Source organism: Dermacentor variabilis, chromosome 5 (assembly GCF_050947875.1).
Source record: "Dermacentor variabilis isolate Ectoservices chromosome 5, ASM5094787v1, whole genome shotgun sequence".
In the NCBI taxonomy this organism is placed as follows: Eukaryota; Metazoa; Arthropoda; class Arachnida; order Ixodida; family Ixodidae; genus Dermacentor; species Dermacentor variabilis.
In genome coordinates, this window is record NC_134572.1 from 25149230 (window position 1) to 25172646 (window position 23417).

Consider the following 23417-nt stretch of genomic DNA (forward strand, 5'->3'; position numbering starts at 1 on the left):
TTATCTTATGACCCATATTGAAATTTACGAATTCTAGCAGTGGGCTTCGCAAGGCGGATCCACTTGCAAGGAGTTCTCAGGACGGCAGCAGTTTCGAGATATAAATTCTCGAACTTTGCTGAGAAATACATTGGCGTTTCAATTGTGTGCTCCAGTGCATGAAACGACGTTTTTTTTAGCAAATTAACTGGAACGCCAATGCATTTCTCCGCAAAGTTCGGGAATTTATATCTCGAAACTGGTATCATCTTGAAAATTCCTTCCAAGTGGATCCGCCTTGCGAGCTCCACAGCTAGAATTTGTAAATTGCAATATGGGCCATAATGTAATTAGTTAAGAACTTAATTAATGAATGTTTATTAATTAGTCAAATTTGCATCTCAATTTCTTTGCGCAAGTATTGCCCGCCGCTTCTAGTAGGCCAGCTCATGAACTAGAAATGTGAGATCTGCCACAGGCAACTCTTAAAAGATTTTTGAAAGTGTTCGCTGAACACCCTGTATATTGCGAGCGCTTTTTTAGCACACGTCCTCGTTTTCATCTGTGTATAATCATGATCATCTCAGATCATCTTGACGATCACCTAATTGCGATATTTATGTGCTATACGCAAACGATCTGCAATAGAGCAAATATGAGGCACTGCGCACGTCAAATGATAATCGCGGGAACAGCGCAAATTTGCGAACTCTACACGCATGCGACCGTCAACGCACTTGTCGAAGAAAGCTTAGCTTTTCGCCGATAGTTATTCCGCCGTATAGTGCTCCCACGTCGTACGTTTATTTGCGTATCACCAACACACCCATCTTTCCACTCACTTGAATACAAAATCAAAATTGCGAACGCTATAGAAACCTCTCTGTAAATTACCAACTTTGTGTAGAGGGCACATAGATTCCCCTCACATGGATGTGTATTCTTAAAAACTTTCAAATTGTTCAGCAAGTCTAAGAGTATTACAGCAGCCATGTACTCACTTATATTTTGCAAACATATCTTGTTTCTCGGTCCGAATTGTTCAGTAAAGGCTTATTTTTTTATTTTGTCTCGTTTGACAGGAACAAATGAAAAAGCATCATCGTATGCTCACCTCACCATTGGAAGAGGTGAATGAATATTTCATTGGTTGATTGATTTTATGAGTTTGAAAAGTTTGACAACTTTGCTTGCCGCCTTTTTTATAACATTTGGTTGTCAAATAAATAAGCAGAAATTGCACCCAAGAAATAAGTAAATATAATGCAGAGACGTGTGCTTGTTTTGTGGCCTGTCGACAACTAAAACTCTGCGTGACCCAGACAGACAACGATGCCAAGTGTTTTACGAATAGCACCCAATTAACTGTCACACTCACGCAAACGAGGTAAAATGCATGCGATTCAATATCAACTGCTAAGCTTATAATGAATCGAAAAGTTATATTCTAAAACCATATTTGCAATTTTTGACAGCAAAAACGGCAATTGCTAGCGGTGAAAATGAACGCCAAGCTTGCCCTACAATATTGTCGAAACTGCTCTGCCAATTAAGTCTGTGTAAAGTGACCCACGTCACGGCGTTTTCCATGCATCAGACTCTTTTTAGCAGGTACAGTCAACAAAAGGTACCGGGTGAAATCTTGTTTACTTTCAAATAATCATTTCTTTCTTTATTATTATCATAAACATTTAGCTAGAACCCAGCAGACATTGCCATAATCTGACATCACAGGGAGATGATGCAGGAATTTCAAGCTTGCGTCACCACCTGTCAATTATTTTGGGATTTTTGCTGGATTACGGCATTTTTACCGAAATAATTTCGCAACTACAGAAGCGTAGTAAGCCACTATAGCTTAAGTTAAAGTTCTTATTTAGTGTCCTTTCAGAAACGACATAATTTCGGGACGCACCGCTGCCAAACGTATACGCTACATACGGGATGTGTATCGCATTCCTCAATCACGTGGCAAGAAATGTATCAGGCAGACGGGCTGATGTGTTGATGACAGGTTGCGAGAGCTTAATTTAACCACAAGAAATACAGGACGCTTGCCTGCACATTGCGAGGAGGAGTATACTCGTGCAAGTCTTCGTTCGGCTGGTGCTATAGCTCGGCGAGATTAATAACCTTCTCGCGCGCGAGCTGCTATAAAGGCGCGCACTTTATTCGCCTGATTTGTGAAAGTTGTGTCAGCGCACATGCTTTTTGCTTAGGAAAACTAAATTCAATATAATCAATAGGCTTTTCTGAATGCATCTGGTAGACACTTGTATTCAATGCGCGCATGTTTAACAACCAGGAAGTATGTTTCCTATGGCGGGCCGGTTTCAATAAACATCAGTTGTAATGAGAGAGAAAAAGAAAATGATAAACTAAATGCAGGGAGGTTAACCAGGGCTGAGCCCGGTTGGCTATCTTGCACTGGGGAAAAGTTACAATGAAGTGCGCATCCGCCCTGTGTCCTTCCCTGCCCCTGTCAAAACTCTGCTCCATTCATGGTCTGTCAATACGTGCAAACTCATCCAGCAACGCACGTCGTTATAAGTTACATGCGTGAGCGTTGAGAAGACAAACCTCACATCGGTGGACGCATGATGATTTGCTCTACATATCGCATAATCTTGAGAACAGCGTCCACAAGCTTTTAGCGCTCCAAGACTTGAAAGCTTTCCGTGCAGTAAGCGCAATAGCACCGAATGCACGCATTGCTTCGTTATAATGGTTTATCACTTCGTATGGTTCCTCGTCGTCAAGTGGTCGCGTTCAGGGGCAGAAAGAGAATCACGTCACCCCTTAAGAGATTGCCGCATATCCGAACAGCATGAATGACCACATACGTGGGACGAAACGCGGAACTTGACAGCACTCGCGAGGTGGTAGGACAGGTGCAAGCATGTAGTAATATCGTGTAACAACCATTTTACTTATGTTGGAACGGGTCGAAACAGCAGGCAAGACAAAGTACGTGCTAAAGCAGACATTAAGAAATAAAATGTTTACGCTAGAACCAAATGATGACGTGTTGTCGAGACTCGGATTAACTCTATCTTGCCCACAATACAAGAAATAGGCCCCCATTACCATAGGCAGAGATGATCACACTCCTATGTGTGCAGTCGAACGATCAGCCTATGCCATGATATATAATTATACAGCATTTACGTTACTCATCATCACATCTGAAGGTCATGCCGCTGCATTACCTTAAATTTGAAATCCACCAGCCTGTGTGAATTATGCTTTACCTCTTCCTCTCACTTTTCCCGCCATTCTTCCTTTTACTACTCCTGAGCAGGATATCAAACCGGATAATCAATTCTCCGTATACCCTCTCTCACTTTTTCTTTGTATTTCTCTCTTGATTTTGGGTATCTCCATGGACATTCTTTTATAATAATTTATAGGCTACATTTAGAGATATAAAACGCACCTAAAATTTCTTCGTCTCAGCTGTGAGAATATCAGTTAAAATATTTACTAAAAAAGTAAGCAGCACTGTTAAAATTCGAACGTTTGTCAATAAAATGATAGCTTATAATATGCCAAACGAAACTCCGCAACAGAACGCAGCCCCAAAATTTTGGAACAAGCGTTATGTAGGCAATCCTTTTGGTAACAATTCTCCCCTGGATTTCAGCATGCATCCTAGACGTAATGATGTTTGTCTGCTTCAGAAAGAAAGCCCGTCGAGATCAACATGCTTAACATGTTCCTGAGGTCGAGAAGCATATTACGCATATTTGGAAGATAATTGTTGGGTCTTTCGGTTTATCTTTGCATTTTTCACAGCGCATATTACACTACGTGTCCAGCGCACCTCTCAGATTCTATGTAGCTTGGCATGCAGACAATCTTGGTCTTCTAGTTCGTAGCTGACAGACAAAAGAAAGTATTTGAAACACCTTAGTGTATACATGACCCTTGAGAGAACAAGACCTGAGTAGCGGTTTTAAACTTTCCAGTAAAAATACACGCACTTGCTGATGTGGTTGCGCTGGTTAGGGCGTCTACCTGAGGAGCGAGAACTTCGTGAACCTGCGAACAAGCACCTCTTAGTTCTTGTCCCAGCATTCGGTTTTGTAAATGAATGAATGCAAATAAATAAATATTGATTGATTGGTGGTAAGGTTCCCGTGTACTGTACCCAAGTTAAAAATTTGAACCAAATTTCTGGTCGCGTCTTCCCTTTTTCCATGAGACCTCCATTTGACAGTATAGTTCACTTTTTTCCAAAATATGCACCCAGTCGGACTTGTTGGTGTAGTTGAATATAGGCTTCATATAAGTAACGTCTCCACTCAGGTACGCTTCCGGCAGGCTTATGGTCAAAAACTGGATAGTGGATACTTTTCGATGTCGACGGCACATAGTAACGCCCGACGAACGTCAACGGGCTCGTGGAAACAAAAGTAATGAGCAGGGCCTTCTCACAATTGTGCAAGAACGATGCACCCAAGAAAGCAACACTCAACCACTTGAGCCCGCAAACGCTACGATCCGGTTCGACATATTTTTTATCGACGGAATTGGGTCTTTGTGAAGTTCCACAGCGATCTCAGCTGAGGTCAGCTATCTACGGTACCACAGCAAGTTCTTGATGTGTCATCATGTGTTATGGCTGGAGGCCGTATTCTCGATCTATCACTTTCGGCGATACTTTCACTTTTTCGTGACGTCCGTCCATCGCGGCGGCATCTCACTGGAGCGACGGGCAGCCTGGTCAACATGTTCAACCAATGAACGCGTACTAAAAGCGATGGTCCCCAAAATGATCGATCAAACATACCGTGCCAGGAGGGAAAGGAAGATCGCGAACCGCGAACCGCCTTCTTGACGGAGCTACCCTCACCCGTTGACTTCCGCGCAGCGCACTCCCTCCGCAAGGCAACCGCGGCGCATCACGTACGTTCCGGTTACCTTTGGCGAGGCGAAGTCGCATGCGTGGAGGAGGACCAGGGCGGAGAAGAGCAGCAGCTTCAGCGAATGATGCTCGACGCCCGGTAGGCCACAGTTCATCACTGGCGCGCACCGAGAAGACCATGACCATTGCGGTCGCCGTTAGCCACCTTCGCACGTGGGCTCTTGCCGGCTTCTCACCGACGGCGCTTCCCATGCAGAGATCTCTGACCGCCGGCGCGGGCAGCCCTTGTTTTTCCCCCTTGCCGACTACGACGTCGTCGTCAACGACTGCAGTCGCTGCTACGCCAGCCACCCTCGGGTGCTGCTGTTCGGGGTGGAGGAGGCGAAGGTCAGTCGGGGTGCCGGTGTACGCCTCCGTGGATGCGAAGACCATAAAGCGACGTGGTGAGGAGTCTCGAAAGGGGAGGGCCTCTTCAGCCGTCGCAATTATCCAGGCTTCGTGCCCACCCGTAAGCCGCGGCTTCGTGGACAATCTACTCGAGCGTAGTTGGTATACACCGGTGCGGATCGCCCCCACCCACCCGTCCCCCCTTCCCTTTCGTTGCGGCAGCGGTGGCGAGCGTGGCACCTTTCGCGGTGTCCGCTGGGGTGCCCAGGGAACGGTGCACTCCCGTCTCGCGTTCTCGGAGACGGCGCCGCGCAGCAACGCGATTATCTGCGCGTGGCGGCGTTGCAACGTCGGCCGCGGTCCGTATACGTCCAGGAGCCGGTAAGCAGCACAGTGCGGGCGTTTGCTACGCTCGTTTTTCAAGCGACTCGCCACATCCCCCGATCTTCCGCGCTGCCGCCGCTTTAGCTTGCCGCCGCCATTGAAGAACGCGAGGCGGTTGTGTGCAGTCGCAATTACGAGGAGGAGAAAGGAAGGTGGTGCAGAGAGAGGGGAAGTTGTTGGGAGAAATGAAAGTGTGTGTGTAGACGCCATCCGACCGGGAGCCCTCCTCGCCGTCGCCTTATATATTCGATAGCGATCAGACACGTCTCCCCGTTCGAGAAGAGTCTATCCTGCTGACTGCAGCCACGGCGATGCGCCGTGGCTTCCAGGGCAGCAGCCCCGCCGTCTGTGCTCAGTGAGTGAGCGAGCGGCAGCATTTCGATGACTTTGGCAGCGCCCAACGCCGCTTCTATCGCACGCGTTTCGCGATGCGCGCGTTGGCTGCGTACTGAAAGAGGAACTACGCCCTGCACTACGACGTGCGCCCTCCGGTCACGTAGCGGCGCGCGCGCGGCCGAGCCGCACATGCACTTTCTAGTTAAATACGTGCAGCACTGCATAAACTACACCGTGTGCTAAGGCGGCCACCACTGCGCGGACGGAAGCGCTACTAAGTTTCGGCGCAGCGCCTGCCGCACATTTGTGAAGGCTGACAGCGCACAGACAAAATGACAAACGATCTATACTGCATTAAAATGTGTACCGTCGTCTGCTTGGCGTTATAAAATCTGTTGGGCGTTGTAACGCCACAAGGTTACAGCTGAGCTATCGTAGACATCGAACTGGAGCACTAGATCCGGATTAATTCCGACTGCTTGTGTTTCTTTAAGGTGCATCCGTAAGACACTGCAAGGGGATTCATGCATTCCGCCGCGTAAAAATGCGACAACATCGCGATGTAACGTTCATACCGCTCGCGACAGCAGAAAGCACAGTCGCTAAAGTGTGTGTCACGGATAATGCACTCGTGTATAGCGAGAACCTTGTGCTACGATACCCTCGCTCTAGGGGTCGGCTGACACAAGCTTTATGGCATCCACGCCAGTGCACGGTATTAATGGGCCAGAGTGTGGCAGTCGAACGCCGTGCGAGAGAAGCGCGGCTGCTTGACGAGGCCGTGCGGAGAATCGAAATGAAGCATTTCGTGACCGATTCTGCCGCAGCTCTTCGAGGCGTGCTGCGTGCGACTATGTGTACTATACTTAGATAAACGTAGACTTTTGTCCAGGATCGAGCGCAACTGTGAGGTAAGGAGCGCGGAGGATCGCAGAGCGCTCCGGATAATGAAGTGGTGGAACGTGCATGCTACCAACAGCCACCTAACTGCAAATGCTTAGAGTGAGTGCTGCCGTTTATCGCCGCCGTTGATCGCGCACGAGGCCCCGGAAACACGAAACGCAGTTTCTTCTTTGTGTACATCGCCTTTCTTAAGCAATTCGACATAGTAGCCGAAAGGATATACAGCTCAACATAGTACAGCCATTGCAAACAACCGCGCTTTGATTATGTATGTGAGCAAGGCGAGCCAATGACTGGGTCATCCTTTCTTTGAGGACCTAAGCACCGTATACCTTCCTAAAGCGATCGCGCTTGTAGGGAACAGATAGAGGCTTGTAGGCTATACCGAGACGATAAACGACTTTTTTCATGCCTGGTAAGGCGAATGCCGCCGTACGTGAGTGCGCAGCAGCGCTTTCCATTGTGCCCCTGAAGACAAATTTTCCGCTCATACAAATTTAGAATGCATTCGGTGCACGTAAACACCTATAGATGTGGCACGCGCATCGGGAGGCCCTCGGGCCATTTGGTCTGCTTGCAGGAGTGTGTACGGGTCGGGCCGTACACTTCCTCGAGCCGTTTTCCTTGCATGCATGCGTCCCACGCGCCTCCGTGTCCGCATTGCCCTTTCCATTGATTATCCCGAGAGATATTACACAACGCTACAAACCATAAAATTGTAAGTGCACGTTTTAGACTCCCGGTGCGACTAAGAGTAACGGACGATGTCCCATCCTTTACCGACTGCTCTTAAGCGGCTTGAATTACGTGGGTACCCGTGCTGTTTGAGCAGTGGTTTCCCTGTAATCCTGTAGAACACGAGCTAATGAGTTCTATTTACAGCCGTGGCGACGGTATTTTAATATAGGACCGGAATGCAAGAGCACTCGAGCACTTATATGCTTTATATGTGCGTATAGAAGAATCCCAAGTAGTCAAAATTAATGCAGAGGCCTCCACTATCGTAGCCTACTGTGCAGCTCGGGAACATGAGACCGTTTCCATTAATTACACTAATGGGTCCGGAGATGCTGGTTCTCGGTACAAGTGTAGTGGTAGACACTGCTACGAGCCTTCTTGCTACTGTTTTCTTATATAGGCCAACCATTTGTCAATGTTCTCTTCTGCCTTTCTTACTTTAACTTCGGCACCATGCACCTTTAGAAGGCTCCGGCTACGTTCTACTTCTCCACCACTTTTGAGAAAGAAAGAGGTTCTTTTCTTCTTCTCCTCCTTCGCAAGGCAACACGTCACTCATAGCGCGCACATTCTTCAAGAAATCGTGTCTTTCTCTGAGCACGACCCACCCTGCTGTCGTCCCACACATCGACGCGCGCTTCCTCCTTCCAGATTGATTGTGCGCACAAAAGGCCTTTCGGAAGATCGATCCAGGGCGGTGTCCCCGGGTTTGTGCAACCGAGGCGCGGACGCCTGGCTGACAGGCCTCGATCGAGAAGCGAGCTCAATGAATAACGGACAGACCCGGGCCCAGAACTCATCTCGCGATGCACCGGAGCTCATTATAAGGCAACGAACAAAGAAGCGCGACGTGACCCGTGATGAGGCGAGGAATACTGAAAAACACAGGGTGCCGCCGTCAGTTGGCTGACGCTTCAGGTCAGCCAGACAGCTTACTTAATTTTATTTATTTGCACGATACTGCAGACCTCACGGGGTCGGAGCAGGAAGGGCAGAACTAAAACGTACAATATTCAGAACGCCGAGAAACAGCAGCGCTCGCAAGTCAATAAGATAGAGGAATGATCACTAACAGCAGACAGGCAGAGTATGGAGAACGTGGATAGGAGGAGACAATTATACAACATTGGCAACGGCATTTCTGAAGTTCTCATTTTCAAACACTCCTTCTGGCAATGAATTCCATTCCGTGATTGTTGGCGAGAAATGTCAATATTTATATTTATTTGTCCGTGAAAAGTAAGGGGTTAAGGTGTATTTATGTTTGTGACGGGTTTTCCGTGTAACTGAGTGCGTGACGTAAGGGTCTGTAGAGATTCCAAATTTCCATATGAATCAGTGAATAAAGAAAGTTTTATCGAGAAATTTTTAGCCTTACGTGGAAGGGCTGAATTCAGTTAGCTGCCATTAGTGCAGATAGTGAGTCAGTATTTCGATATTTATTGTAAGTGAAACGCACTGCATGTCTCTGCACTTTTTCCAATTACGAAATAAATTTTTGGTGCGCGTATCCCTGACTATTTCAGCATATCCGAGTTTCGGCCTGATGAGAGTTATATATGCAAATTTCTTCACGCTGCTTGGTGTTCCTTTCAGTTTATGCCTCAAGAGGCCTAGGTTTTGTTTTGCAGATGACGCGATATAATTAATGTGGTCAGTTCAACTAAGCCGGGAATAAATCATAACACTTAAGTACCTGTAACATGCAATGTCGAGATATAGGTCTGTTATTGAGGCAGTATAGTCAAACTTCAGTGGCATTTTCTTCCTTATGCGCATGGATATATATATTTTTGTGTGTGTTAAGCATCATTTCCCATTTGTAGCACCAGTTCATAACATCGTACAGTGCAGTATTAAGCAGAACTCGGGAAAAGAATATATATATATATATATATATATATATATATATATATATATATATATATATATATATATATATGAGAGACGAAAGGAAAGAAAGGCGGGGAGGTTAAGTAGAACAAAATCTGGTTTGCTGCCCTACACTGGGGGGATAGATAGATAGATAGATAGATAGATAGATAGATAGATAGATAGATAGATAGATAGATAGATAGATAGATAGATAGATAGATAGATAGATAGATAGATAGATAGATAGATAGATAGATAGATAGATAGATAGATAGATCACGTGCACACGATCACTGCCATATGCGCTCCAACCCATTTTTATTCTGCAAATTTTCTCCTCAAAATCATGGTTACCTGTGAGTAATTGGCCAAAATGAACGTACCCTTGCACACATTCTAGGGGCTGGCAGCCAGTGATGAATTCTTGTTCTCTTGCCTGGCTATATTGAACATTGCCTTTGTATTCTACCTATTAACCTTCAACTCTACTCATACTTTCTCGACTAAGCTTCTCGATCACTTGTTGCAATTGATCCCCCGCATTGTTGAACAAGACGACGTCATCTTCAACCCTTGGACTGCTGATGTATTCGCCGTTGATGTTCACTGCTAATCCTTCCCAGTCTGATAGCTTGAATACTTCTAAGCATGCAGGGAATATCGAAGGAATCGGAGAGATTGTGTCTTCTTGTCTGCCCCTTTCTTTAATCTCACCCGAAAGAACTGCTGAAGTTTTATTCATCAGATTTTCGTATACAGAAATACCATCAGATTGAATTAAACAAAATCTGCATTTAAATTACGTCTGACGCTGCAATCAAAGAATTTCTTTTGTGGGCTGACGTCTTCAAGTCCAATCCACTGTGCTTATGTAGGCTCCGATTTTCGCCATTGCCCCGTTACGCTTCTATCAATTGCGAAATGCATCGAGACTTCACGTTTACTGTGTAAGCCCGAAGGCAAAAATTTAAGCTATTGTGAAAGCAATTATGATGGAATCAGGAAAATGACAGGCACGTGAAGAACAAAATAAACAGGAGTGCGGTCTCACTCAAATAACCCGTCACTTTTTCCGGGAGAATTTTTCTTGAAGCAGAAACGGGAGAGGAAACGAAATATGAAGAGTAATGTGGCCCTACTGCTTGTCAGATGTTCATACACTCAATTCCTCTACTTCCATTTCTTTTCGAACCACAGGCTGGAAATTGTGCATTAGCATGGCTTCCGGCATCTTCTCGCGCCCTTAGGAGCTTAAGCGGTTTCTGTGGGGCATCGGTGAAAGAAGTGGATTTACTCTTCCACGGACAAAGGCCGTGCGAGCCAGCGCAGCCAGGGCCCCTCAAAAACGGCCCAATACAAAGGCGCGTACGGAGACAAGCCTAGTCTTCCATCCAAAGGGGTGGAAAGGCGCCGTCTGGGAATCACCGACGCTTTTCTAAGCCGTGACGATTTCTTTTACAGGGTGGGGTCATAGACACGACACTTCGCTGTGGAGAAACACCCTGGCGACAAACCTCTTTAACTGCCGTCATTTACTCTCCGGTATGCAGAGCTGCGCCCGCAAAACATTCCCACGCCCCGCGGCAAAAGCACCGACTGCCAACGGTTAGCCACCAACGCCTGCTTATCCGTGGGACTTTTCCGTTTGTTGCTTCTGGTTCTCCTGGAGGCTCCCTCTCTCTGTCTGCCCCGCATCGAAGACATCGTTCATCACCGTGATCGTTCCTGTCCTCTCTGCTCTCTCCCTGTCGGCGTCATGGCTTCCCGCCTCCGTGAAATCGGGCGGTGTCTCGTCACAGGTACGGCTGTAGCTTCCCCCTTCGGGCCATTGTTCATGCTTTCCTTCCTATCAAGGAAGTAAACTTCGAACTCCACGGAAATGAGTTTTGTGCGACCTCAACGAGAGCTTTGTATAAACCCCGCTTTCTTCTTTGTGTAGGCAGGTAGGTTTAACGAGTGGGGAGTACATGAAAAGCCTTGGAAGACTGCGGAGTTTTCGTTTATCAACTCTCACGGCGAGGACGGCTAAGGTGACTGACCGTGAGCGCTTGATTGCCGAAGTCGTCTCAGCGATGAGGTTCGTCGATGATCTTCAGACCACAGGAAAAGACGGTGGCCCACTGCAATCATGGGGATGGTGTTCCGGCATTCACTTGACTCGTTCCATCAGGTTGTAACCTTACTGTCATTGTGGTTACATTATTGCTTAAAGAAAGAGACCCGTCAGTACGGAAAATAGCCTATCGCGCTCTGATCGCATTTTTCATGACTGTGGAATGTAGGATCTTTTTTCTCATCTCATAGTTCGTGCCAGTTTGGGAGATTGGCGAAGAATGAGGTGGCTAAAGCAAAACTGTTTCATGGCCGCACAAGGCCGCACAAGGCTGGCCCATCAAGACAGGCTGCCCCCACTACACCACATTCACGACATTAATGAATGTTGATCACCGTTTTCTGGAGAAAACGCAGAGATATAAATAAAGTAAGAAAGCGTTCACTTACAAAAACCCAATGCTCATTTTCTTTCTTGCTCCCCCCCCCCCTCACCTCATTTAGCGTAGCAAATTGTGCCACCTCTTTTTTTCTTTTATTGATTTTTTTATTAGGCTTGCTTTGCCTTGCTTTGCTTTTCGCTCACTCTTCTTTTTTTTCTCCCACACTCAGGGCTTCACGGTGTTCAAAGTGCACTTGACCGATTGCCTCCACATCCTTCGAGAATTCTCTGTTGCCTATCTGCATCGCACAGATACCGTTCAGGACGGGAGGTGCGTCCCGTGTCTGTCGCCCGGTGAGCTGGCAGCGCTCGTGTTTTATGCACGACTGGCATGTGTACAACATCGCCGACACAACCTGAGATGGCTAGCGCATTTCATGCAACGCTGTGGTTTCATACGACGTGGTTCAACGCTATTCAATTTAATTTTACTTACAAAACATTATCGGAAGTTGTGCTGGGTTAAAATCTATCTGCAGCTTTACGAGGCCAAGAAACCAGATGTAAGGCACGACAACGTGGAGTTAGTGGTGTTCTACTCCAGTGTGCACCATAGCATGCTAAGTGAGCATAAATATGGCATTAAACGAGACAGACATGATAAGCAGCAGAACATTATTAAAAAAAAGAAAAATGAAAAGCTGATCAACTTCAAAGTGAAGAATAACATCTGAAAGAGATATAGCAGAAGAACTGAAAGCTGAGCTAGTTGGTACCCATATTCTTATACGTACACTTTGGGTCGCACACAAAACACACGGACGAAGGGAAGAATTTCGCTCTCGTGTCGCCTAGTCTTTCCCATCGTCAATGTGTATTTTGTTCGCAAGCCAAAGTATAGATATGTCGTAAAAAAGCAGGTAAAAATGACATTTACAAGAACCGCGAAATATTAGGGTGCGTGTAAAGCCATCACTAAAGCAAGTAAAACATATGAAATGACAGGAATATTGTGCAACAGTTATAAAACTTGTTCAAATAATGACTCGAAGGTGGCGATAAGCACCATTACGGCGCAGTATGAAAACACTGAATAAAGCGCGCGTAGCTTGTACCATGAAAACAGAATCATTAAGTTAACTCTATTTTACTTGAGCTTATACGCACGTGGGGGAGAAGGACCCCGCACGCTGAAAAAGTACACAACCTACGTCACTGTTTATTATAATGTAGCGGTTCTTGGGCACTGGCACTGTAGGAACTGGAAGGTGGTTCCAGTTACCCCATAAATCCGGTAACACGCATTCCCCTCCTAACTACAGACCCATTTCATTAACGAGCATTCACTGTAACATTATGGAGCATATATTATATACTAACATTCCTGAATCTTTAAGCTCAAATAACTTCTTTTCGACTGCTCAACACGGCTTCCGACGATCGTATTCAGTGAAACTCAATTAGTCCTTTTTACGCATCGCTTGCACATTATACTGGACATAAGCGCTGAAGCTGACTGCATATACTATATACTTGAGTTCGAGAAAGTAAGTCATGCTCTTCTAATGGCAAAACTTTCAGCACTGAACTTAAATTCTAAACTGCCAACTTGAGTAGAATTATTTCTTACTAATCACCTTGAGTATCACAGATAACGGTTACGATTCTAATCCTACATGTGTCCCATCGGGTGGGCCTGGGGCAATGCTGCAGGCCCACCACTTTTTGTAATCTACATAAACGATCTACCAAGTTGTGTTTCCGCTAATGTACATTTTTAGCTGACGACCGTGTTATACATCGACAGATCTGTGACGAACAAGACGAACATATACTACATTCGGACTTGGATTATTTAAGAGGTTAAAAAAATTGTTAATACAATTAAAAATTAACATGTGCAGGCTCATGCGTTTCTTTGGAAAACATGAATGCCTTTCAGTCTATAAACTTAGCAGTACTCTTATTTACCATATTTCCTGTTATCGATGTCTCGGTATCACTCTAACCTCTTATCTAACACAAAAAACACATCAACATAGTAATTAATAATCATAATTGAATGTTAGGATAACTACGTCAAAGTTTAGTAAATTTCTAACTGTGTTAAAATATTTTATATACAAAACCTTTATCCGCGCTAAATTGAAATGCACCGCAGCTGTTTGGGTCTATAGCCACGATAACCTAACTCACCTAATGCAATTTAACACGTTCAGAACGATGCCACTAGTTTTATCTTAGCCAGCTATTGTCGCACAGCTATTGCACAACATTAATGAAAGCCAGTTTATTATTTTCCAGTTTATCCCTAAGCAGAAACGTTTTTCATTTATGCATGTTTTATAAAGTTAGTATCATCGTTTTTTACACGTGGAACACTTCCCTGCGCCTACACGCCATTCATCGCGAGTTGACCAGGATAACAAAGTTGGGCGTTCGCCCTGTCACAAAAACACTGTTTTGCATTGTTTCATTTAGCACACGTCACGAGACAGGAACCGCCTGCCGAATAACATTGCTTCTATCTCGGATTATCACTTGATCAGTCAATCTTTGTTCACACTTTTACATTACAACTGATGTACCACATGACCGTGTCTTTTTCTTGCGTGCGTGGTGTTATTGTATGCTTTTTCTTCTTTCTCTTTCATTTGCTTATTGTTTTGTGACTGAATTTCTTTCTTGTTCAAGTTGGCCTTTTGCTAGGTTTCTTTCTCTTTTCTTTTTTTTTAGAGCGCAGCTCTTTGGCGTCCGTTCCTGGGTTTCGCGTCTTCGTCGGCCTCGTAACCAGCTCCGCCCCCTTTCATCCCCCCAGCGCTAGCAGCGACCGACTGATACCGCTGGATGCCGCTGACGCCGCTAGAGAGTCAAGATAACGTGACTGCATAGAACACCGTCGCCGCCATGCAGAAAGAGGAGGAAAGGGTCCCCCCCCCTGTATCGGCGTCAGCGGCATCAGTCAGTCGCTGCTATCTCTTCCCTCCTCCCTTTATCGTGTTGTCCGCTTGCTGCGCGCGCTTCTGCCCCCATCGTTTGCCGCTGGGTGTACACGCCGCCCTCCTCCTCCCTCTTCCTGCGAGTCTCCGGTTGTCAAAGCGCCGGCTCGAACTTAATTCCTTTCTTCGCTCCTCCTCCAATGCAACCCCTGTGCGGTGGCAATCAGAGAGCCAGATCGGTGGCGGCGGATCTGTATATGTGCACCGCCCGAGCCGAAATTGCCGCAGCCGTTCGCCCTGTGCGGTGGCAATCAGAGAGCCAGATCGGTGGCGGCGGATCTGTATATGTGCACCGCCCGAGCCGAAATTGCCGCTGCCGTTCGCCACTGCGAAATTATCTGCCAGTTCTTTCTGAGCCATGAGCGAGACGACCGATGGAAGTCCTCCGTCTGCTGCTGCTGCTGCTGCTGCTAAACGAGCTGCCAGAGCAGAGGCTCAGCGCCGTCGCCGTCAGAATCCAGAGGTGCGTGCCGCCGAAGCAGAAGCTTACCGTCGCCGCCGTCGAGATGATCCAGGAGTACGGGAAATATAAAAAAAAAATTCTGTGATAGCGCATACATGTGTTGCTCGATTTCTTTGCCTCAATCTATCGAAAAGGTGAAACAGCTTATTTGCTGCGCTCAAATATCGCATTAGGAAGTAACGTAATCGTCGGTAATTTTTTTTTGTATGGATCCTCTTGCTTTCACTTAGATTTCTATTGTATAACTTGCCATATTTTTGTCATTGTTGTTCTGCAAACTGCAAACCACTTCTATCTGCGGTGCTTTGCGTTTGAAAGTATATTGAACAAATAAATCAATAAATACTGGTGAAAACGAACTGCGAGGACGCCGGGCGGTAATACACTGGCGACCGGACACGCCATCATCTGGGAATAAGTGAACCCCTAACGCGAGTGTAAAGATGGTATAAACCCTATAGCTTTCTTTATTCACGCTACCTTTCAGACATGCTGCTTGGCATTTGTACTCAATGCCTTGTTTATGTATTATTTATAAATGCGTTATTTATACTCATACTGGCTTTCTTATTTTCCCCATGTTTGCTTATCCCTTGGTGCATGCTGTACCATAGCCTCCTCGATAAACTGGATGAAGTTTATCGAGGAGGTTATGGCTGTACACGTAGTCATTTGTCTTGTCATGGCGTAGACCTCGGTTTCTGTGCTATTACGTGCTTGTACTTTTGGAAGCGCTTTTGTTGTTACGTGATGTGGCCCTGGTTGCGCTACAGTTACATATTTGTGCGTTCGTCTTTTTTTTAATTTTTTGATTTAGTGTGTGCGTGATTAACCGCTGTGCCTCGCGATGTTATCACTCCCGACCTCCTTTCTTTTTTCTGTAATGCTTACTGGGCCATATGAAGGTATGTAAATAAATAAATAAATAAATAAATAAATTACCACCCCCTGGCGACGTTGTTTTCTAAAAACGCCACTTCTTTTTCGCATACTACTACAGCAGGAAAACTTACACATTTTTGACACGCACGTGTTGCTTCATTTCATTTATTCCCTTTAAAGACCCGAAGGCATTACGTAAGATGAGGCTTGAGTACACGTTTTCATTGCTCACAAGAACACAATACAAATTAAAACAATAAAAAGAAAACGAAAGAAAATTTTTCGACGATTACGATACTCCCTAATGCGAAATTTGAGCGCAGCTTTATACCTGTTTTCATTTCGAGACATTCGGAGGCAAATAATTTGAGACCGAGATCAGCGCATCGACTGACAGTGGGCCCGTCAGCGCCTTCGCAGAGGGAGGGGCAGTGTGGGATCGTTGGCATGATGAGCGACATCGAAGCCAGCCAACGACGAGCGCGCGAGCAGTGGCACGCGAGCGTTTGCGCGGTCACACCGACGTCGACGCTCAACCCAGGAACGGGCGCTTAAGAGCTGCGCTCTAAAAGCCATCGGGTAATTACAAGAACGGTAAGAAAACACTAGTATGGATAAACCCAACAAGGTTATAAAAACGCTGGTTAGCTTTCAACATTAGGGATCATCGAACGTTCAACATGAAATAGTGATTAAATATACGACGAATAATCTACCACAAAGAGAACACATGTAAAGTAGCATTTTAGTTTATCACGAAATGAATTTTGATCGCTGCATGTAACGATGTTATCAGGGAGGGAATCCCATAAGGCTCTTGAATGTGGAAAGAATTAATTTGTCATTAATAACGTGCTACTGAGGATGCCCGCTGAAAGGTGCCGTGACTGACTCGAGAGGAATTTCGCAAAGGTTGTTTTAACAAGGCGTGCATTGAAAGCGGGTGATAGCAGTAGGAATGAAGAAGTCATACACGAGATATGAGGTGACGTGATGCAAGGTATGGAAGGTCGAGCGTGCGTGTTAGTTGTGTAACGCTATAGAGATTACCTTGAGTAGTCTGATGCGATGAATCGGGCTACGTCGCTTTGGATCGATTCAAGGTGACCGGTGATGCGTACACTTGAGATGGGTGCCAAACAGATGACGCGTATTCGAGTTTAGGCCGAATGCACATGAGGCACGCAAGTTTCATCTCTGGAGATGGTTTCCGAAGGTTACGTTGCAAGTACTCGAGCGTGCGCGAAGCTTCAGAACAGATAGTTTGGATGTGCGTTGCTCACGATAGTGAAGGACAAGTGTTGACGTACGGCCTTCTTGGTATAAGACATCCTTAAGATTGTTTTAAGCGCGTTCAAGACGAGGACAAACGAGTGGACACACACAACGCTTGTGTGTGTCCACTAGCTTGTACCCATTGTCAATGCGCTTAAAACAATCTTAAATAGTGAAGGAGTCACCTGAACACCAATACACTCAACGGGGCTGGGGGTATGGTGTGTTATGGTGCGTAATTGCGAAAACTTTGTAATTTTACATTTGTTGGGGTTTAACGGCATGAACCATGTACCGCACCAAGTTGCGATTGAATCTAGGTCATTTGAGGGGCGATAATGTCATCTTGGTCGGTGACGGGATGGTAAATGATGCAATCGTCCGCGAATAGTCTAACTTTCGATTCTATTTTACTCCACAGATCATTAACCTAAAGATAACTACCGTGACAGTCCGGTTCCTGGTGTAACACCTGATGTTGCGTTATAAGTGGGAGAGTTATGGTATTATAGTATATGTGAAATGCATTTGAGCTTTCAATAAATGCTCTATCCATGCAGTAGTGCATGCAATATGCGTCTACTATATGCATGCACTATGCATGTACTATACATGCACTGTGCAGTAGTTAGACAAAGGCATGGAAGTTTTATCAGGAACTGATTATGGGAAATACGATCGAATGCCTTATGGCATCAATTTCCTGTTGGGAATCCACCTACTGAAAGATGTCATGCATGGGTGAATTCTGCGAGGTATGTTTCGCATGAAGGTAACTTCCTAGAAAGCTGCTGCAGAAAAAAAAAAAGAAAGAAATTTATGGATTCGAGGTGCGTCATTAAGTTGGATGCTATAATATTTTCAAATAGTTTGGAAGGGACACTATAGCGAGAGATATCGGACGGTAGGTAAAGGGTTTAGAGCGCTACCCGATTTGAATATGAGCACAATCTGTGCTTTCTTCCAATCGTTGGGCACATTACCAGTATCCAAGAGCTGTGAGAAGCTTCGATGTAGTACTTGAATGAGTAAAGGCAAGGCGCAAAAGACAAGGACTGAAGAAGGACACAAACGGCAGGACCGGCGCCACTCACAACTAAGTTTATTTTTTCAACAAGCCTGCCTTATGTAGGTCAATGGTCAATGTAGGCCTTTACTCATTCAAGCATGAACCAACTAGCCCAAGCAAGAGTTTTGCTTTAGATATAGTACACGGCTTGATATTGTTTAAGTTTTTCTGAAAGCTTGTTGTCACTCTGATCACAGCCAGCTGATGACTATATCGGAAGAAAACGGATAAGGTTTGATATTCTTCCTACACTAAATTCGATTTCGTTCATGGTAATAGGGGAAATTTTCGAGAACTGAAAGGCAGCAGAGTGGTCAGATACTGTGAATACTGAACAGAAATAGTCATTAATATCTGTGGCGCGTCTGTCGAGGCTGACTCGGTCTCCGTCTGCGTTCAATAATTGCATTTCATTAGGCTGCTCTTCGTAAAGAGTATTCGTCCGAATTTATTTCGGTTAGCTTGAAAAATCCATAGGAGATCAGTTAATATAAATAATCTTTTGCATCACGCTGTTCCTTGAAATACTGTTCCTTTCACGCATTGTTGGCATGGCACAGCTGCCAGGTTGTCGGATTCTTAGTTTGCTTTGCCCGTCTGTAGAGACTCACTTTACGATTAAGGATCGATTGAAGACTTTTATTGAACTAAGGGTTCTTGTTATCTGGTTTGATCAAAATAGTTGGGATCTACTTGTTTTCTGGGTACAGTAGCGTGTTTTTGTACAGTTCCCAATTGGTGTTAGCTCTGTGGGATAAATAACTAGCTTTGATATATTCATAGAAACGTGAAAGTTATTCATTGACAGCCACGAAGTTGTACCTTTTGTAATCTGTGATAACTTTTGTCAGTAAGGGATCTTTTTTTTTTTTCAGCGGGAGATTAAGAGAAACGAGGAGTAAGTTGTGAGCGCTGATTCCGGGTAATACGATTGTATTTGTTATACGTTGTCAAGAGAGGAGGTCAGAACGAGATCGAGGGTATTGTCACCTCTAGTTGGCAATAGTACCTTATGAAGGTAGCGGTCTTAAATTAAATCAAAATTTGCTGGGACTTTCGGCGATTTCGGCAGCTTCAGCAATTTCTCTTGTAAACCTGAGCTTATTCACTTTAAAACTTAAAATTGAACTCTGCGGTATTGCGTTCCATAACCACAATCTGATTATGAGGGATGCCGTATAGTGGGTGATCCCGGAATAATTTTGACTACCTCTGGTTGTCAAAAAAAAAAAAAATATACACACTCTCATGAAACAGTGGTTTTGTCCCGAAAGCGTGAGCGAATGGAGAAGTCGTTGCGCGAACGCTCAGATCCAATAACGGACTCGCCTTTGGCCGACTGAAGTATAGTGTATGCTCGATACGGGGCAATGCTGTAGCAGTCCCTCGTAGAGGACATGTTCCTGTCCTCTAATCATCGGGGGGGTTTGCTGGATGCAAACATTACCACAAGGGTTAGCCGCCAATTCGAAGACCACATTATGTGAAGCGCAGCCTGTGTTTTATTTTGCCCTCACGCCTTTCACGGCAGTCTTCCTGCACAAGTATAGGAGTTTCCTAGGCGCATAAAAAGCAGTATCGGCTTACCCGCGCTGCCCTACTTTCTTAGGGCTGTACAAAGCACCCTAAATACAGAGAGGGATGGCCTTTTTTTCCTCCGCCCTTTCTCGCGTCAGTGTCCTGTTCAGACGTGCGAGCGGAATACATTTGATCTTCTTCCGAGTTGCCGAAATAGCAGCTGCGGCTGGAAAATGTGTAAGCTTGTGTGTGTGTGTGTGTGTGTGTGTGTGTGTGTGTGTGTGTGAGAGAGAGAGAGAGAGAGAGAGAGAGAGAGAGAGAGAAATAGAATAGAGGAAAGGCAGAGATAAAAAAAAGGGCTAAGCTTTTCAGAAAACACCGCCAATAGGCGATAATTATGTGAAAATAGGAGCAGTATCCGTGCCTGCTTTCTTTCTTCTTATCATTTTATTGTGGTGCTCGGCTTAAAACGTGTCTACGAGCGAAATAAACTTTTGTGGAAAGTACAGCGCTGTGTGTACGTCTTCTTCGTGCTCACTTCGGCTTGGTCGTATTTTTGCGCTGTTCCCAATGATGAGTAACCAACAAGCCCTGCTCGAAACGGTGATCAAAATCAACTTAGATCCGAATGCGACTTCAAAGTAAAAAAGATAGAGAAGGGCTTACTATATTGGCCTTGGCGACACAATGGCTCCATGCCTTCATTTGCATGCCAGCTGAGATTTCACAGACTAACTTGTCTAGAACGCCGCGACGACACGTTACCTTAAAATTGGCAATCCTGCCGGCGTTCATAGACATGATAGGGTGGTTGATGCTATAGTTCTTTTTGCCACGCTAAATAACGAGAATAGAAGTTCTACAACTGGTACAGCGCAACATTCAAGGAAGAAACAAGCCGAGCCGGCCAGATAAAGGAACAGAGCGCTGTGCAATAGAATGCAATACCAACTCGCCCAACCGTCAACCCTGGAGAATAGAAATGCAAGAATACTCATAAGAAGCGTGTATCAATACGAAGGCCAATGTAAACACTGCAGGGCTGTAGGTGCGAAACGAAAAGCAGTCTACAGACATCTCGCAACAACCGCGAGGACGGGGGGGGGGGGGGGGGGGGGGGGGGGGGGGGGGGAGGTGCGCTACAGGGTCGCGACTAGACCGTCTAGAGCTGGAAAAGGATACGCTAGTGAAGGTATCAAAAGAGAAGAGAAAAGTAAAAAAAAATGCAGACGCAGACACGCGCACAGAAACTCGTACAGAGGCATCAGTGCATGATCATTATGAAATGAACGAAGTGAATAGTACAGCTTTTTGGCGCCGTCAATAACCAAAATGTTATCCGTCTCAGTATGTTGCACCCAAAGTGACACAATTGACTCAACTTTGCTATTGATGGTATCACAATGCTCCACTTTCCACTTCGTTCATTTCATAATGCTGACTGCTGCCCCATTCCGAGTTACTGTCCGTGTCCATGCATTCCTTTTTCTTCTTTCGCACTTCGATCTCTTGTTATACAATAAATCTGCAGTAGCATGTCAAGCCTCTTGCTCGGCTAATTTCTCCACCTATCATTAAGGTTTCTCCTATCAGAACGCAAGTATTTTCACATACTTGTATACGGTTTTTTAGTGATACATTCGTGGAATAAGCAAGTTATGGGATGGTAAGTACGTGGGCTACGCGGTGCGAATAAAATAAGCTGGCAGCACATGTTCAAGAGACTATTGGCCTACACCTATAGCGGTCTGGCATAACGCAGCACAAACATTGTGAGCAGCTTAGCTCACAGGACTCAAATGTAAAATGTCCTATATTTTTGTTCACTATACTGTATACAAATGCTTGTTCCGGTTGCGTTTCGTAGGCGCGTGTTATGGCAATCCACGCGCCTGCCCATAGAAACCTGTCTTTCTACAGGAGTCCGCCCGATGATTAGAGGACAGGAACATGTCCTCTACGAGGGACTGCTACAGCATTGCCCCGTATCGAGCATACACTATACTTCAGTCGGCCAATGGCGAGTCCGTTATTGGATCTGAGCGTTCGCGCAAGGACTTCTCCATTCGCTCACGCTTTCGGGACAAAACCACTGTTTCATGAGAGTGTGTATTTTATTTAATTCTGTCGCTCAGCTTCCAATAAGTCAAACAAATCAATATGAGCGTATATAGTTCTTGAACGGCACCAAGTGACTCTACTGAAGTGACGTTCTCCGTTCTAAAAAATAAAAGTGGGAGTGGGGAGGGGGTAATATTCAAGTGTTGTCAGTAGGGACTCCTGTGATGTTTAATTCACTAAGAGTTGGCAAATTCTTACACTTCACCTGAAATGTGTATTGCGGCTCGCACTTAAAAAATGTGGCCACGCAATGCCTTATATCTCTTTGAAGGCATCGAACTCGCTCATATGCACCCCTTCTTGCCCTTAACTGCACCTGAACCGGTTCGACAAAAGTTGTTTCATTCTTTTGTACAACTGTAGTAGTAGTAATTGGTTGTTTATTTTACGAAGAACATAAATAATAAATAACTAAATAAAAAGGGAGGAATGAAAGAAAATGTACTGCCGACGCACTGATACTGTCTAGCTCAGACCGCTGACACTTGAGCGACAGTCAGCAGTGGGGGAGGGAGTAGGAGAGTAAAACACAAAAGGAGAGAGTACAACAGAGAGCAGAGAGCAAGGAAGGGAACTATTTATATAACTAAGCCATACAACACTGAATATGGTAGTATACAATTAAAACTCAAAACCAAATAAAAACATCTGGCTTACCTTGATTGTATCTTCCTCCGCTCAGCCACAAAACTGCGCTTGGTGGAATAATTTACTCCCCAAATTTTACTCCTACGCAACGCTTACACGACTGTATCGTGAATGTGTTAGCCACTTTCCGCAATCGGGACACTCGTAATCGGGACCTCAAAACAAGACGACCGAGCGCACCCGGTGAGGTGTGAGCGAATCGATTCTTGAAACGCACTGGACGACGTCAACCGCTCTTGTTTCCAATCAGAAACACATGCAGCGAGGCGTCGCTGGTGGCGACAAAACCACAGTCGCAGCGAGGACTCTCAAGCCAGCTCGTGTGGTCAAGAGTCCCGCACAGGCAGCGCACAAACACGGTGCACAAACACGTCCCCGGGACTTGAAGAACTCCGCGCAGGCGCGCAACACCGACGTATCAGCGGCGAGCCACGCAAGCCGGCGAACACTCGCCCTCTGACCGGTGCTGCCTGCGCGATCTCGACCGAGTGGGTGGGCGCGTTCGTGCGTATACCAGCCCTGCCCAGCGCCTCTATCAC

At 45.6% G+C, this 23417-nt stretch overlaps 1 protein-coding gene across 5 annotated transcripts in view; it reads right to left on the reverse strand.

Annotated features, from left to right (window-relative positions):
- Positions 1 to 23417, reverse strand: part of LOC142582361 (fibroblast growth factor 1-like) — a 57295-nt gene that overhangs the window by 20821 nt on the left and 13057 nt on the right. Inside the window, exon 1 of one of the 5 annotated variants that reach the window (XM_075691994.1) lies at positions 22888 to 23371. The exons of the other annotated variants lie outside the window; for them this stretch is intronic. The gene's annotated coding sequence lies outside the window, so the exon portion shown is untranslated. Of the gene's footprint in view, positions 1 to 22887; positions 23372 to 23417 lie in introns of those variants that run through there. 5 annotated transcript variants of the gene reach the window in all.